General features: G+C 40.7%; 1 protein-coding gene across 2 annotated transcripts in view; it reads left to right on the top strand.

Moving 5' to 3' along the window:
- The window catches only part of RASGEF1A (RasGEF domain family member 1A), a 159,678-nt gene that overhangs the window by 90,472 nt on the left and 51,131 nt on the right, over positions 1–18,075 (top strand). Inside the window, exon 1 of one of the 2 annotated variants that reach the window (XM_035542817.1) lies at positions 1,807–1,906. The exons of the other annotated variant lie outside the window; for it this stretch is intronic. The gene's annotated coding sequence lies outside the window, so the exon portion shown is untranslated. Of the gene's footprint in view, positions 1–1,806; positions 1,907–18,075 lie in introns of those variants that run through there. 2 annotated transcript variants of the gene reach the window in all.

Below are 18,075 nucleotides of genomic sequence, written 5' to 3' on the forward strand. Positions count from 1 at the left end.
TGATTAATTGGATTAAAGGACAGAATGTAGCATCCATTTCTAAAATGTGGAGGAGAACTAAGACTTGCAGAGTTGTCAGCCTACACAGCAGCACTGCTGAAAAATATCAGTGCTAATATGAATCACAGCTGAGTCAGTTATGTAACACTGCACAAAAAAAAAAAAGCCATTCTGGGAGGTAATAAAAGGAATATTATATGCTGTACGCAAGATAGGAGAGGTAATTATGCCTTTCTTTTTATTATGTTCAAATGGGAGACTAGGCTCAACTGGAGTTCTTCCCATCAGAAAGGACAGAGACAACATGCAGTGCCCAGAACAGGCAAGCAGAAATGAAACGTTGTTTTGGGAAATGCAGCTGGATTGTTTTGTTTAAAGAACACCAATTCTAATTTGCCAATAAGTAAAAAATTTCCACGCAATCGACAACGTTAATTGTTCTCAATGGCCATGTACACTGGGGGTTAGGAAAGGGAGGAAAAAGGAGGTTACAAAGAATTTGCGGCAAGAAACACTGAGGCTAAATATTGTGAAACTGTTGACTTGTTCTTACTGAATCACTTGATCAGGCCAGGTGTTCATGAAGTCTTGGTCTGACAACAGAGTGCAAGCTTTGCACAATACAGAAATGAACTCACCACTGGACATTATAAAGGGGAAAGAGGAGTGAGCAATAAGAAGAGGCTCCTTGCAAAAAAAAACAACAACAACAAAAAAAACCAACAACTAACAACAGCCAAAAAAACCACCAGCCCCAAGTTAAATGAAAACGTTCAACAACATTTCTTAGTACAGTGCTTTCTTAATATTTGAAAATAGTTCAAAAAATATCCACCAGGAAATTTGCAGACAAATCTGATCTTCCTCAGTGTATGGTGTTGCAGTAGGTAATCTCCTGGGGAGAAAAAAGCCTTCCTTTCTATTATTCTATTTTTAGATGTAGGAAAAAAAAATCATTTTCAAGAATAAATTATAGCACCTAAAGCACAGCTTTAGCTGAGGTTATTAGGAAGAGAGTAATGAGGCTCAAGTCCTAATGAAACTTTGCCGTAACATGGAGACCTTAATGTGGTTTTGGTTGGTTTGCTTTCTTCTGATGACTAAATAATCTACATAATTTAAAGTATTTCAGAAATAAGACAGTCAAGCACCAACTACGGCTAACATATTTTCCCTTTTTGTATGGCTTAAATTTTACTCCTTACCTTGAACAAAACCAATCAGCTAAAGATTTTAAACCAAAGAGGAGCTAGTTTATTAGGTTAATCTGGCTTGCAGGAAAATTTAGCCTTCTTCTAAATTCCTGATTATCTCAAAGTATAGAAATAGCAGCAGATGCCAAACAGGCTGCATTTAAGTTGCTGGTTTCCCAGCAAGTGTGTTTCCTAGGACTGCCTCATGCTATGCTGCATTTCAGAGCCATAACAACCCAATCCCATTATAATTAACACATTGCCTATAGCCACAACATTTTTGTGCCATGAGGCAGTCACTTCAGCCAAAGAGGTGCCCGGTATTTCTGTGATCCTCAATGGCTTCCTGTCCAGCTTCTGTAAGAATTTGGGCAACTGGAAAAGCAGAGTGCTTGCTCCTGGCTGCTAACCCATGTTTCCCGCTTCAGCTTCTAAATGAACTTCTTGCACCTTTGCTACTTTAAAGTATCTCAACATTTTGAACCGGTCCTCATTTCCTACGCAGGTCCCCCAAGTGGTGCTGGTAAATTGGCTATCAGTGGCTCTCATGCCTCCCTGAAATAGACCTTTTCCTTTGCCAATGAATGAATGGATGGCATCCCATATTTTGCAGGAAAACACTTTTGCAATGATTTAATGAAGCTCTGAGAGGAGCAAGTGCGCCAGGAATAGCTACCGTTTGATCTACCTGAGAGTACCCATTACCAGGAGCGGTGAGTGACCTTCAGCAGCCCACTGTTGATGTGCTGCCTCCTTTGGCTGGTTGAAGCCGTTTTCCAATATGCCCTGACACTAAGAATTACAGCAGCACGTGTCATGAGTGGTTCTCTTGTCTATGCAAGTTATCACAAGTGAAGCATCAAGCTCCATGTGTTATTGTACTTATTGTACTCTGCTGCAGCTATTTTTAAATAGATCGCTCTGCAGAGAGAAAGTTTCTGTGAGCACCTGTTTTCATTCATATTTTATGTATTTACACACACAGTATTAGGTTTAACACTTATTTTATACCTTTCCATTTTTCATTTATTTTCAAAATAACAAATTATATGACAGAAAACAACAGAAAGCTGAAACACAGATGCAGTCAGTAATTTTATGTAGATGTTCAGCTGATGGTGATGCTTTTGAGATTTATGACTTCCGCATTATCTCTCATTTCCAATTACTGCTTTGTGTGCAAGTTGCAGGGTATGTGCTACGCTTTATCACTGCCAGATGGTTCTGAGTTTAGTGAATGAATCTGTAAGGTTTCCAGGCAAAGCACTGATGTTGGGAGTAACAGGGAAGACTCTGTTACAGATTTTTAAGCATCTCCCACGTTGTACTGATTCAAATAACTTGTATTTACTGTGGACTGCCCTCCATGTCGAAGTGAAATGCTTGGTGGGGAGAAAGCATTTCCTAGTCCACAGCAAAACACATGTCATTAGAGATGCATTTATAATGGAATTTGACTTAATAGAGGTGGAGGCCCACAGACACTGTTAATGCTTTACAACAGTAAGGCTGTAGCAAGCTTTTAGCACAATATAATGATTTGCCAGGCTAAAATTATACACAGAGCAGCGCTCGGTTGAACTAGCATATTATGTTTTCACTACATACTCTCACAACTTGGCAAAACACAGCTCCTTCAAATTGAAAACCATTTATAATAATTGGCAGTATCATCCAGCTATGCTGGCTCCAGAAGCTCCAGACAAAAGGGGGTTAAACTATCCACACTGTCATCGTGCAACTAGTTTTATGGCTCCCCTCACAGGGCTCAATATTAAAACCACAGATACTGTTGTTTATGGGAAATTCTTAATTAATAAAATCTAAGTATAATGTTGTTTTCAGTAGGAGACCATGTACAGAATACATTCTTATCAGCTCTGTACAAAATCCTTTTAGATGTGCTTATGGAATGCCTTTGTGGAGCAAGAAACACCAAAAATTACTATGAGGTTCCTTGTCAGAGTTTATTTTGCATTAGCTACAAATTTTCATTTGTAAAGGCATTACATAAAATTATCAGAAGTGGTTCTATGACATCTTTTAATAAGAGCAGAACATAACAAATTTTCTTACACTTCTCTCTCTTACACCTGTGGAATTTTCCAGAGCTGATAAGAATATTTTTGGTTGTATTTCAAGACGGATTTTAATATGCATAGAGAACGACAAACTGATGGCTCCTGGGAGTAAAGCAGCCTGTTTATCTGAATGACAGATGCAGCGCAGGCAACCCAAGGGCACGTTTCCCTTACACATGCTGCCCTCCCACTGCCCTGAAAGGATCACCTCTAAGTTGACAGGGGATATCCTGGATCTATGCAGCGTTACTCCTTGGCCTCTCTGCCAAGACTATGAGCAAAGGTCTCCTCCTGCCCGTGATGATAGGGACACCTTTCCACCCACAGGTGACTGGACCCATTACTCCTCAAACCCAGTCTCCTCAGATAGAAAAGGCATGTAGAAATCAATGTCAGACAGCAAATAGGCTTTCCAACCCAGAAAGTATAACTGCCTCACTGGTAAACAATCTAATATTTTCTTCTGTTTTAGTGCAAAATGGCAGCCAGACAATTTTTGTATTTGAAAATAGTTGCATTAGTTTGCATCAAACTGCATTTCTTAGCCTCTTTTAATTTACTAAGCTATAATATCTAATTCATCAGTCTGAGCTGAAGGAAAAATATGCTTCAAACTACAGCCAACTCTACTAGGCAGCCAAAAATCAGACTTCAGTAACAGCGAAGTCGGATATTTTCCTTTCATAAGTTTCCAAACAAAATATCTTTGCAGAGACAGTTAACAAGTGAGAAAGGGAGCTGGAAAAGCAAGCCAATAATCCCCTAGAATTATTGTGCATATCCGTGAAATGCACTGGTATAACTGGGAGCATCTAGACAAAAATGTTGAGGATTAATAACTGAATGGAACATTAGTATAGGACTGGAAATATCAGTATTCTTTGTCTACATTTCCAGACTACAGTCTTACTACACCAAAAGGCACATCAAGATTTACACACACAGGGACTGTACTAAACTCTCAGGCAAGCGGGGATTTGAGATACATCACTAAATCCCAATACTTTCCTGCCGTGTATTTTGTCCCTTCTTTCCACATCAGTTCCCAGAACAGATCACAGTTTTCACCCATCCATGTCAACATACTAAATCTGTAGGAAGCTAACCAAACGATCAGAAGTCAGACAACTTTCTCACAACGACAATGTGATGACAATGAACACTGAATAGATCTGAAAAATCATGCAGAAATCCCAGGTCAGGCATCTGAGTTGTAACTGCTGCAAGCTGTGCACCAGGGCTCACCCTTCCTCTTGGCAGGCTGAGCACAGGGCGATCCCTCCTTCCTCCTCCTGTCCACCCCACAGCCCCAGGCGCAGGAGAAGAGTGGGAAGCGCACTTACCTTGTGAAGCAGCTCTAACCAGAGGCCTGTCAGGTGTGAAGGCAACTCAGCAGCGAGGGTTTCTCTTATGGTATTTCCCAGAAAAGGAACTGTAAAAACAAAACTGATTGCTTTCACTCATTTTATTCCTTGGGACAGCTATCAAGAGCAGCTCAAAGCATCTTTAGCAACATCTACCCTTTGTTACTTGTTACAAAACATCAAAATAGGTACAGTAGCAGTACATTTTACAGAACCAAAATGCTCTCACAGCAAAAAGAGCACTTGTTCTTGATAAGTTGCAAGCTAAAAGTATACGTTGGTTTGTGGGTTGTTTTGTTTGTTTTTAAGCTTTCCTAATGAAATACACAGAAGAGCAAAGCAAAGTGACTGAGTCTCTATATTAGTCCATTTGCTAAAGGCACAGGGCATGGGCTTTGGGTTGGAAGACCAGGGAAACAGCAACAAGCACTACTCCATAAACACCCACCAAAGGCAGACACAGGAATAATAAGAAAATTAGCATTCCTTTAATAGAAATACTATAAGCTCCAGCTTGAATTCTGGATCCAGATGGTTTTCTCTGTACCATTTGGAAAATCGTTGCTTGATCCTTTGCATTGATATGTCTAGCAGAGAAAAATGGTTTCATGTATTCAACGTCATATCTACGTTACAGAAACCTTACAGTCAGAGACCACTACAGCCCCACAGCATGGCAGTCTTCAAAAGGCAAATAAGATCAGCTTCAGAGACACCTCTTATCCTGCCCTGCTCTGTGCCTCTTTATTCTCCCCAGCCTGCCACACCGCTGAGCTTGCTGGGACTGACAGAGAGGTCTGCAGCCTGTCCTCCCGAAGCACAGCCACGGGGCTGCTGGCAAAGAGCAAGCCAACCACAGGCTGCGGGTTATTTCTAGTGCTCGGGCTGTGCATGGTCCTAGAGAATTAACTTACTGACAGATATTTGCACAACTGGTGGTATGCTCATCTCAAGTTATGAGAGTTATGAAGTTATCAAGACTCTGTGAATACAAACTTTTCAGTAGCTATTGCATCCACTCTTCCCCTCCCCCATCCTAATCACCACCAGCATCTCACATGCAAAACCACTGAAGTACAATTAAGTAATCTAAATGAGATTATTGCAAGCAGTATACAGAGTTGTTTTTTTAATTAAATAATGCAATTACATATGTATATATATGTACATATAGACACAAATTGATATGCATACAATTTTCACAGAACTAGCAAGTCTATTACACCAACCTATCTAACAATCAATCTTCTGTATTCAAGGGGCCAGTCAGCCTCTGCTTGAGTGGAAAAGGCCGGGAGCAAGACAATATTAGCTGGTGCTATTGGCATGGAGGCACTACTTTATAGTTAGCAGCAGAGCTATTTGGAATTATTATTCCACCACAACCTATAATAGAGTATTAAAGAAGCACAAAGAACTGAAATCTTGCATGTTTTGCTCAACAGGCCAATGACAGCACTTTAACAGTGCTCTTGTTCAAAGTCCTTTCTAACTCTCAGATCCCAGAGCACTAAGCTGTTACTGTACCCCTACCATCTGTTAAGATAAACTGGCCACCTTCATACTAGTTCAGATAAGCCTGGTATCCCAGTTCAGAACCATATAGTTATAAACCCAATGGATGGCAATGCTTAAGATGCGTTTGTGAATGGGGATCTAAATGAGAGAACGAACATATTGACGCCACCTCCTGCTTTCTGAAGTATGAACAATTTCACCAATGACTTCTTCTTTTGGATTTCCTCAGCACATTATTTACAATTCAACCGCATCAAAATTGCCAAAGGTGACCAAGAAAAATATTATTATGGCTTTGTAAAAAATAAAAAATAAATAAAAGTCACCGTGAGCCAAATCTAAGAGTTAATTGAAAAAGAAATTAAAAATCTGTTTATGAGCTAATTGCTTTTACCTTTAAAGATCATCATTACTACAGCACAGAGAGATTAAGGTTTACAGCTGATTTAGCAAGCTAAAAATTCCAAACTGTCAAATAAACTTTTCTGAAATAACATATAATGGCAATTTCCATGGAGAAGAACATTGAAATAAATGCAGTCAAATTAGATTGCAACTATCTCCAAACAAATAATGCTTCTTTTCTAAGCTGACAAAAAAAGGAGAGACATTTAACTGTATAATTACAAAAAGCTTTATAACACAAAGAAGTAAATCTAGATCTGAACATATGGAAAGTTATACTTAGAATTGATTAAGTGTGAACTAAAGCAATGCTCCAAAAGGTTAGAGTGGGAATTTGTAATCTCTGAAAGACAAAAGCTTATTTGCAACATCAAGCACAAAATACCTCTCTTTATGCACAGTATTTTATGTAGTAGTTCTGCCAGCTTCCACAGGCTCCCCTACCCTGCCTTGCACGTATGGTGAAGGACCCATCCATAAATGTTCTGGGGAATAACGCACAGTGTATTTTTGCTTCCTAGCAAGCTCATCATTATTTTCAGAGTACTCCAATTAACTATTCATTTTTTCCTGTTAACACTAAAAATGAATTAGTACCCTAGAAAGCTTCCTCTGCTCACTAGATTTGGGAATGATGTTATAAAATCTCTGCAAACAAGTCATCACACGTCTGTTGTTAATGCCTCTGGTCATTATCCCTGCACAGAAAAACACTTACAAAAGAACAGAGATTGTCTGTGTTTAAATCACACAAACAGGCCAAGGATTACCCTGTTTAGCATAGGCTGATGGCATTTACATGAACTTTATTTAGTGCACAACAATCCTGCTAAATTTGTGACTATTAACAGGATCTGTTCATGAGATATCTGATGAAGTTTCCCTTGATATCAAAGCTAAACCCAAGAGATGAAAGATTAGAATAATTTGCTAATTTTTCTGAATCAGATGCTTTGTTGTTATGCCTCAATATTCAATGTAAACTGCTTCCCCTCTGGAAACAAGAGACCATGTCTCCTTGGCTGACAGGGACTCCTTAAAAATACACAATCTGAATGATAAATTGTACTTGTCTGTATTCAGGACAGGGTTTTTCACAGCTGGCTTGTAAGGTGCTAGGAAGATAGCTGATGGCTACCCTCTACAAATTCAGTTCTAAAATAGATTTGACACTAAATGACACAGATGAATTCTTTCTGCAAACATAACCCAAGCAGTTTACATCCAGAGAATACCTTATCTTAATGGTTTTACTAGAACTAATGCAGCCAAAGTGTCTTTTTTATCATAACTTGTAGCCCTGAGATAGATGGACACTGAGATTTTGAGGGTTAAAGACTGTGGGTGAGCGTAATGGCAAGCGAGAAGAGGGCGTACCAGCCCGAGAAACAGGAAACCCGAGTGGGTAGCAAAGAGACTCAGAGGGGTTTGCTTTCTCAAATGCCATCAGTTGAACTTGTGATAATGCTCAGAAGAAACATAACAGATTTGCTGGAAGCAATACTTGCAGTCGTGTGACTTCTTGGAAGTATGCTTAATGCTAAGCTCATGAATAATCTCTTTGACATCAAGGAAATTTTAAATGGCTACACACATATTTTGTAAAGATCTGCAAAAGGATGTCAAATACAGCAACAAATGCTTTGCTACACAATGCAGCTATGGAAAAGGGGGATCCCCCTGGATTTTGACACTTCAATTACACCCCTGGTTTGCTCTAATTTTTCTGCTTCTTTAGGTTGGAGGAATGCAAATGGATCAGCATCAGTTTTGGCTGTTAACCCTTTTTGTTAAAGATAAGCAGACATATTTGAGCAACTGTTGCTAAGGTGGATTGCAGGCATGCTTCTCTCAGGAGTTGTTGAAAGGGCTCAAGTGTCTATTTGGAGCAGGGCAGTTAGTGTGTTGGTGTAAAAATAGCAGAAGTTTTCCTGCAAACTAGCTGTACTGTACCAAGGATTTGTTGTCGCTGAAGTTTGTGTGCAAAAATCACGCCAAGTTTAGCATAATAGTATTGTGCATGACGTAAAGCTGAAATATCCGTTAGCTGTAAACATCTGATGTTTGTTCAAGCTAATTAATCCTCTAATAGCTGCAGTATTCAGATGAGAAGCTCATGAGAATAGACATGTAATTAGTTTTCCATTTGTGCCAACTCCGTAAAGTTCTGTTCTGTAAGCATTGCGGAGCATAGACGGGGAGACACTCGAATACTGGAGAAAGACAAATGCAGTATTTTAGGAGGTGGAAATGGGTAGGACTCGCTGTGTTAAGTACAAGGACGCTAATTGTAATGCTCAGGCAGACCCAGGAAGAAAATCAGTCAATCTGTAAGCTCCTAGAGCACAAAAAGCCATGAGAAATAGCCCACACGAACTTGTCAAGAACAGATCATGTCAAAGCAATCTAATTTCCCTCCTTGACAAGATAACCGGCCTGGTGGCTAGGAGGGAGCAGTCAGAGTGACGCATCTTAACTAGGTTAAAGCTATTTGCTCTGTCACAGAGGGCGTTCTTAAATGGAGCCAGAGAAAAGTTTCCTCCGCAGGGAACGACCGTAAGCAGGACGCACAATCAGCTGGAAAATCCTAATGGAGCCACAGTGATCAGTGTCTGGTTGTCCTATTAGCAAGCTGTCTCCAGTGGGATGGTACGGGGGCTGCGCTGTGTGCTGCCCAGTGCGTTCAGGAGTCCATTAACACCACCATCAGCGGCATAAACGACACATGAGAAACTTGGGAAAGTTACCAGGGTGGGTGGAGACGTACTCAGGAAGAAGGCATTAAAATTCAAAGTGTTCCTAACAAACCAGAACTTAAAAATAACAGGACAAAATTCAGATTAGACATGTGCGCGATGAGTGGAGAACTGCAAGCAAATGCGCTAACACAACCAGGAGAACTCATTAGGCAGGAGGTGCAGTGGATCATGATAGGAGCCAATAATGTGACTCAGAGCGACTGCTAAAAAAAAAAATTAAAAAAAAAAAATTAAGAGATGACAGGAATGTTATATGCAAGCAGTGGTGGCAATGATTCCACTAGTTTCAATGCTGGCATTTATCCAGCTGGAAAAGAGCCCAAATTTGAGCTCCAAACTACAAAAACCCAGGAAGTGCCTAGGAAAAAGCTAGAGAAATGAAAAATACAGGAAGACATCTTACAGGCAAACACCATGACTGTTTTGTTTACAACACACATACAAAGCAGAAAACAGAAGGGGTTATGATAGAAATCCCTCACTCCTTCATTAAAACTTTTCAAGAACCATTGCAAAACTATGTGCCAAGAATATTGGGCACTTTATCTTTGGTGGATTTTAAGTGAGAGACCTCACTTTTCAGAGACCTCAGGTCTCTTCCAGGCCCCATTCCTATGATGCTCTTCCAGCAAGTAAAACAAACCCCACCACTGAAAGCCTTTGTTGCATAAAATAGATGTCAGTCTCCTGACAGTCAGTCTCCTACCTACTTGGGAATGAAAACAATTTAATGAGTTTATCTCTACAATTCGGAAGTCAAAATGAAAAATCTATTTAATCTGTAAATATCTAATCTAAACTACAGAACATTCTTGTCAAGAGAAGCATGCTCAGTGATAAGATAATACAGCAAAGAAAAAAAAAATCACATAACTTCCACCCACGATATTAAGAGAACAACCACTGCTAATGTCCCTACATACTACAGTAATTGGAAAAATTACAAAAAATAATAAATAAATAAATAAATAAGATGAAAGAACCCTGTTAGTAATTCAGTTTTAACATCTAGTAACTTCTTTTTCAGTTACTGGGAAAAAAAAAAAAAAAAGAATATAAGTACCTGCCTTCTACATCAGCTAAGATGTATTTAGGATCAGAGAATGATGATAAGGGAGAACTTAATACTCAGAAACGTATTGGAAAATATTTTGGCATTCTGGCACTGACCTCAGTAGATAGAATTGCATTAGGCTCATTAAATACAGACTAATCAGGCTTCCCACAGGAGATCATATGCTTATGTTAACTATCTATAAGAAAATAGAACTCACTTTCATAGGGCTATGATTAATTATGAATAAGCTTTACAAGACTATTTTATTTTCCTTTATGAAGCCTCCTTTGAATTCAGTGCAAGTGAAGAGGCACCTGAAATGACTTCTTTTGTACAAACTAGTGTTATCTTTACTGGAAAGCTGCATGGAGAAAAGTCCGCCTACACATACCTGCAAAGCAGTGATGAAAAGCCAAACGAGATAGTTTTGCTCTGGGTTTCCTGGTGGGTTTGGTACCAGTAAATTGGCTGAATGGGTCACAGGACTGGGTGTCGTGGGAGCTGGGCTCTTCACCTGGCTCTACCTTCAGCCCCCGACACTTTCCAGGGACCAGGGCAGTCTCCAGCACTACTACATTATATGCCTGGCACTTCAGCTCATTCTGGCCACCAGAATTAGTTGACCAGGTTAAGTTTAAGCTAAATGCCAACACTGGCTTTCAAAGCAGTGTAATCTGAACAAACTCCAAAAACCCAAGAAGATTTTACCGGGCACTGTGGGGAATCCTAAATGCACGGAACTGCTAACAGTGCTGTTGCTGGCTGCAACAGAGGTCAAGGGACTCAAAATTGCAGGTCTTTTCCTCTAGGGTCAGATGCATGTATTAATAATCATTTTTAGCACCCAGTTGTGAATTTATTTTTTTCCTGTGTCTCTGTGGGGATGACTGTCATTTCTTTAATTATCAAGGACAACTTTCTTGCTCATTGCAGAAAGTGTGTGAGACATTTTTTCCAATAAATAGATGCTGTCATTTTTTCAAACTGTAAACTAGGATGGAGACATTTCAGTAGGGAGAAAGGCTCAGCAACAATCAGCATCAGATCACCAGCTACTGTCGCCCACCGGCTATGAGAAAAGGGAGGTAGAGAGATGCGGAGTTGCTTGAAGGAAAGGCAATAGGGTGGGACAGAGTTTCCTATTCTTTCTGCTTTTCTCTCTGTGTGATGTCCACACCCAAAGCACTGGAGCACAGCCAAACACTCACTGTTAAAAATAAATAAATGAAGCACCACAGTGGTGTGGGACACTAAAACTATCCAAAGAAGGAGAGGTGGCCTGCGCTTTTGGCAAAGAAAAACCCCTCCTTGTTAACCATGATGCTCTGAGCACAGTGTTCTTCTCTGGGAAACAGGATTGCAGGCACAGCATCTCATAGTAGATGACACCACTGTCATCTGCATTTGGTTTGTTTTAATGTAGGTGCTCACCCCCAGGCAACTGGAGTTTTCTCTAGCAATCTCTAATCTGTCTTCAGATAGCAACCACTGCCAGCCTTTATTATCGGATTCATTCCCTCTTAAAGCAATTCACAGATTTGGAAACCAGAAGAGAACAAAATCATCATCTAAACTAACTTCTCACATAACAGGGAACACACAATTTCACCCACTAATGCTCCCATCAATCCTCTCCACACTTGCAGCCACGGGAGAACAGAATGCCACGTGGCCCCTGGCCAGCACACCACAGCTCAGGGCTTCATCACTGCTCCAGTCAGCAAGTCTACTGCCAACACTAATACTGCCTGGGGAGCCCTCTGATATGGAAACACTGCTCGCACCTTGCTAAAGCATGCTAGCATTGGTCTTCTCCCATCGTCATGCTCTGTTCTGACAGCTCCATCCAGAAACTTGTGAAAAGCCAAGGATGCCTCTACCCAGTATTAAGTAACAAATGAAAACACGCTCAAGCAAATGCTCGGGAAAGAAAGGATATGACCAATAAAACAAACCAATGGTATTCTGAAGCCAAGTGTCTAACATTGCCCTTACCGCCACATCCTGATAAATGAGCCGTGGGCTTTCTTCTCTACACAGCGTGCAGCTGTGAGACAAGAACCTGGCGGGAGCTTCTGGCTGAGCCTTCCCTGGACGTTTTCTACAGAGTGATGTGACATGGTGACCAAGCTGCAGCAGGGCTGGTTTGTTGTTTTCTTTGGTCCCATTTGTCACAGCAAGCTTAAGTTATTCATTCAAGTCAATTTTCCGTAGAGCGCCCTTTTACATCTACCAAGAAAACGACATGTCACTGAGCAAACCAACAACACCACCATTCATTCCAGAAGCCAAGGTCACCGCCTGCTGGCCCTCAGCCCAGATCCTGGAGTATCCATGCTTAGTTTGTACGTCTGTATTACCAAAAGGGCAATGCTTTATGAGCAGAGAATTTCAAACTCCTAATTTCTGTCAGGCTTTTTGTGGCTACACGACACATGCCGAGCCCGAGCTTTTTTTCACTTCCTTTTCACCTAAATCCAATGAAGCATCCTGGCTACAACACCAGCCATCCTCTTTTTCCAAGAAGTATTGTGTCTCTCCAGCTCAAATTGCCTTTTTTCTTGGAATAAAGTCTGCTTCTCAAACCTGTTCACCTTTCACACGATCACTTTCAAACACCTTTTGTAACAACTCCCATATGGTGACTGTAGGAACCACTTTGCCAGCACAGAGTTTGGAATTGCCTGTAAACGAGAAAAATGCTGAAGATTTATGTGAGAAATCTTTTGGTGCTTTCCAAGCTGGATTTTTTTTTTTTTTTATTTTATTTTCAGCTGAGCTGCTGGGCATTTCCTTTCAGAATTAGGGATAGCTGTTTTTTCCGCAGCTTCTGCTTTGGTCACGAGGTGACCGCCTGAGGTCTCACACCCTTCTGAGGATCCTCATTCTATTCTGGGACCTATTGGGGGACATCAAAAGCACAAGACTGTGGCCATAGGGAGTAGCTGAAAACATCAGGTCATACACTGATGGCTCCCTTTGAACAGGCAAGCTACAGGGAGCTACCTCAATACCAATCAACTAAAACACTGCCCTTACAATAACACAAACCAAGGAAGTCCACTTCGTTTTAACACAACTTTTCAACCAGAGAGTGTTTAGTAGTAGACAAATGATGGTTCATCATGAATGCAAATCTGAAGTGATTCACCGGTTATGACACTTGTTTTTGGAGGAAAATAATCTTCCAGTGTGATCTGAGTATAAATATTTGTGCTAAGAAAGATGATCAAAAGTTGAGATAGCGTCCGCTGAAAATTTGGCTCAAATCTTGCAAACGTTGAGCCTGTGCCAGGCAATCCGCTTCACCAAGGAAATCCCCAGTAAATAGCTTATTTCCTAAAAGTGCACAGCAATTCTACAGCCAGAAGTTCCACTTCTGTTTTGCAAGTAGAAATCCCTTTAAACAAAAAAACAGCAGACTTAGTACAAGTAATTTAACCCCCGTATTCAACATCGTAATGACTCCTACATGATGAAACAGTAAGGCATAGCACAGCCTTACCAATCAGGTGCCCATTTCCACTTTTCAAAGTGAAAATGAAATCAAAATTTTCATTAGGACATGGATGAAGGTGAAACTGTTACTAAGAAATGGAAATATATATATATATTCCATCCTTCATTACTCCAAGTTTTCAGAAAAAAAAGTCAATGCCAACGTAGCCACACACATACCAAAGCAGAGACTAGGGAGCTGACACACAACCATACTGACCTATCCCATTCCTCAAAGGGATCCAGAATCTGGTCTCGGTCCCAATTTACATCTTCAGACACTCCCAAGATTACACTGCTGTAATCAGATTTATAGTACCGGTATATATACATAAACTGTCCGTGTGCATGTGTGCCTTAGTGTACGTTCTGTAATTATTACAGATAAACACAGCCAACCTTAATTTAGATCCCATTATCATGGTTATCAGAAGTAACAAAGAGGCTTTCTTTCAAACACAGATGCTGGTTTCAAGCTCAAAATCCCTCTTTCTCACCAAAACTCTCTCTAAAACAACAAGTTACATTGGGTAATCAAAGATAATATTTGGAAAGCCACAAATCAGACATCAAGTGATGATATTCTGGGCCTTTTTTAGAGTGCTTCCTCTTTCCTACTTTAAATAAAACTGAAGAGGAACAGTTTTATTCATCATGTACAAGAAATAGTTCAGAGGAGATGACAAACATTCCTCAAAATCTTCTCTACTAAATTAATCATTTGAAATAGAAAATACTAAAATTCCTGCATATTGAAAAACGCGTGACTGTTCTCTTTCACTTTTAACTCTCCCAAGCTTACTTTCAGAATAAGACACAAGTTTCAACATCAAGTAATGCCCAGTAAAAGCACTGTTCCTGCAATCCTGACAGCCCTGTTTTACAGTGATGGTGGAGCAGTAGAAGAACAGAGCAGCCACCACTTTCTGCAGGCTGTGTTGCTACCCGCCCCATATCAGACCGTGCTCCTGTAGGCAGGATACCATGAAACAAGCCCCATGTGTACAAGGAATGGCACAGTTCAGCCCAGCCACAAGAAAATTCTCCTGCTATAGGTACAGGCCTATATGTATCCGGACCTTTTTGAACCACACGTGCTCAGACTTCCTCTGGGCTCCTTCCAGCTGCTGGCAGCCGTACGCAGCAGCAGCCACCAGCAGGGCATGCTCGTGTCCACAGGTGCTCTGCTGCTCTGCTCCTGCCACCACTCCCATTGCTGGTGCTGATGCCATGGGCACCTGACAGTCAGAAAACAGGTGTAGCTTTCCTTTGTGCAATAGCATATACCCATTACAAACACAGCAACTCCATCACAGAGAAGTCTGTAGACTCTGAAGGTTCACTGGCTTCCCCAGTAGCAGCCAGACAACTGAAAACGTCTCGGCACCGTGTTCTGTGACCTCTCCATCCCTCAACCTGATGGACTTTCCAAGAACCCATACCATGACAGCTTCCTACACATCAAACTATATATCTTTTTTGCTAACCAGCTACTCACCGCCCTCAACTAGTATGGAACACAAAACTGTTAAGCTCCATGGATTCACCATCCCTTTGTAAAGCTTTGCCTTCTTTCCATTTTGCTAACAACAGAGTCAATGGTGCTGAGTGACAAAAACAAACTGGTACTGAGCAGGAGGTGACACCAAGACAACTTTTATCAGCTTAACAAACTATAAGTCAAAATACAGACACTATGCAGGTACAAAGAAGTGAAAAGAAATCTATATTCATACGTTGTTGTGGCCTTGACATTGCTTAAAGGTAACACTCCATCAAAACCAAACTGCAAGAGTAACGTTCAGACAGGGACTCTGCTGCCAAGCACTTGGAGCCGACCTTCGCACACGCAAACAGAGGGAAAAAGAAGCATCTCCTCCCAAAGGCAGTCACCTCCAATGACAAACAAAGGCTATCTCTGTGATTGCAACTCAACGCGTTAATCACAACCTGCCTCCAAAAGGCACCTCTTTTGTTCTACATGATTCTAACAGATTTCTTGGGAAGTAAAGCTCTTCTGATTTTAAGCCTGCAGCATGTATGGGTCTTTTATATTAGGAAAAAATGCAACTGTTTGCTCTCAGCAATAAGTAGTGCTAGGACATTTAAAAACTGTGTTTGGGAAATTATTTTTTTATCTTGCCATCATATCTCAGGAAGGAAGATGGAGCATAAGGGACATCACTATTGTATTCTCTAATGCCAAGTATGATCTTCAGTTCTTCAAAAACATCCCCCAAAATTCAACAATTTCTTTGGGACTTTATTAGCTTCTCTTTTTTTTTGGTCCTTTCCCCCAAAACAACTATATTCAAGTAAGTGGGTGGATGATGAGAAAAAAAAAAAAAAAAACACAAGAAATTTTCACTCCCACAGCAGTTTCCCACTTCTCCAAAAATAAACGCGCCGTTTGTTGTGTTTTTACACTTGCTGTAGGTTCCACTACATAGCACTGAGGGGGATGGGGGTTTCCATGCTCTGCACAGGGCTGTACTGCAGTCTGGGGCTGGCAGGAAGCTGCTCTCTTTACAAAAAGGGAAGCTGGCTGCCTGCGTTTTTTGAAGTCACAGCCTGGCTTAACCCTATATGGGCAACCCAGCTTCCTTCAAAACCGAGCCCCATCCAGTGTTTTCAGGGGTGAGACGTGGTTGTGAGAAGTACGGTAAGAAAAGACAGAGCAAGTGTGGATCGCAGCCACACATGTGCCCAGTTCATAACTCAGCAACTACAGCAGGTCACATCTCACTAGGGCTGAAGGTCAGGAACTTCACGTGGATCCCATTTAGGCTACGGTGTTATGAGGTTTTCTCTGATTCTCAGGCAATAGGTCCTGCTCTAGGCTTTTTGTCATCCTCACAAGTAGGCAGGAAAAGCGAGAGCTGCCCTTCCACGGGAAGTCCGTACGTGTGGCATTACAGCACTGCAGGCTTTACTGAATGAGAAATCTTGACAAGGCAGCTGCACAAACATAGCTGGTTTCCCAGAAACTGTACTTACTAATAATGCAACCTAAATACAGATGTGGGCTCTTAACTGTGTTAGGTTCTGATAGCTTCTGCAGCCGGGCTTAGAGAGGCCTGCCAGCAGATCTCTCAGTTACCTGTACGGAGTCATCCTCATCCTCAAAGTCCTTAGAGAAGCTCTCCCGAATCAGGAACATAGTTATTCATTGATTTTTATTTTATTTTTAAGTACTGCAATCAAAACAACATTTTCACTTCAGTTTCAGGCAAAATCTGCAGCTATCAGCATGGAATTGGAGCAACATTTTTTCACTGATCTTTTTAACAAGGAGAACCCTTGCATCATATAAAAGTAACAGAACAATACATTACGTCCAACTCAAAATTGCATTTTTCTAATTACTTGCTTACTTATATTTCCTATATTACCTATATTTCCTTATGTTTGGATAATGAAAATCAAAGAAATATCAAAGAAATATCTATCTATCAAAGAAAATCTGGTTTTGTTTTGAAACCAGAGAGTTACTTTGGATTAAAATTGCCAAAATTGAGACCACAGGAGCCCTAAAATTTTTGCAACAGTTGGTTTGAAGTAAAGGAGGTCGAACAAGTACTACTTGAAAGCAAAATTAATTGGTGACATCGAACTGCTGTGAAACATTCAGGCTTGAAGGTGCAAGTGTATGAAGATTTTGTCCTTAGTTTCTTATGGCTGCCAAGTCACTACCACAGCATTAAACCCTTATATTAATATGAGCAAATGTGCACTCAGTACCAGTAAGGACCACGCATACAACAGGCACATCATAGGCACAACAGGGATCATCTGACAGCAGCCCTCAATCTCCCTTTTCAGTGGTTGCAGCTATAGGCACAACCAGTTTGTGCCCTACTTAAAAATAAATGACGTTAAAACACATTTTCCTAGCTGTGCTTCCTTAAGAAGGGAAATTTTAATTTTTCAGCCACAGCAATTCAGTACCTGTCAGCTATTTGGATCAGGAGAGGACAAAAGAAAAGGTTATCCCTAAAAAAAAAGGCAAAAACCCTGAGATTACTCTGACACAGAAGTAAATTGAGCTTTTTTTTCCCCCTTTCGTCATGCCTTTCTTAAAGCTAAGCTATTTTAATTTCATTTTGAGGAAAAAATAAAAATAAATAAAAATAAAAAGCCTTAAAGCCACAAACAACAGCACCCAACTCAGAATCACAACTTCAAATTCACCTTAGTAAT

The sequence above is a fragment of the Cygnus atratus genome, chromosome 7, assembly GCF_013377495.2.
Source record: "Cygnus atratus isolate AKBS03 ecotype Queensland, Australia chromosome 7, CAtr_DNAZoo_HiC_assembly, whole genome shotgun sequence".
Classification (NCBI taxonomy): Eukaryota; Metazoa; Chordata; class Aves; order Anseriformes; family Anatidae; genus Cygnus; species Cygnus atratus.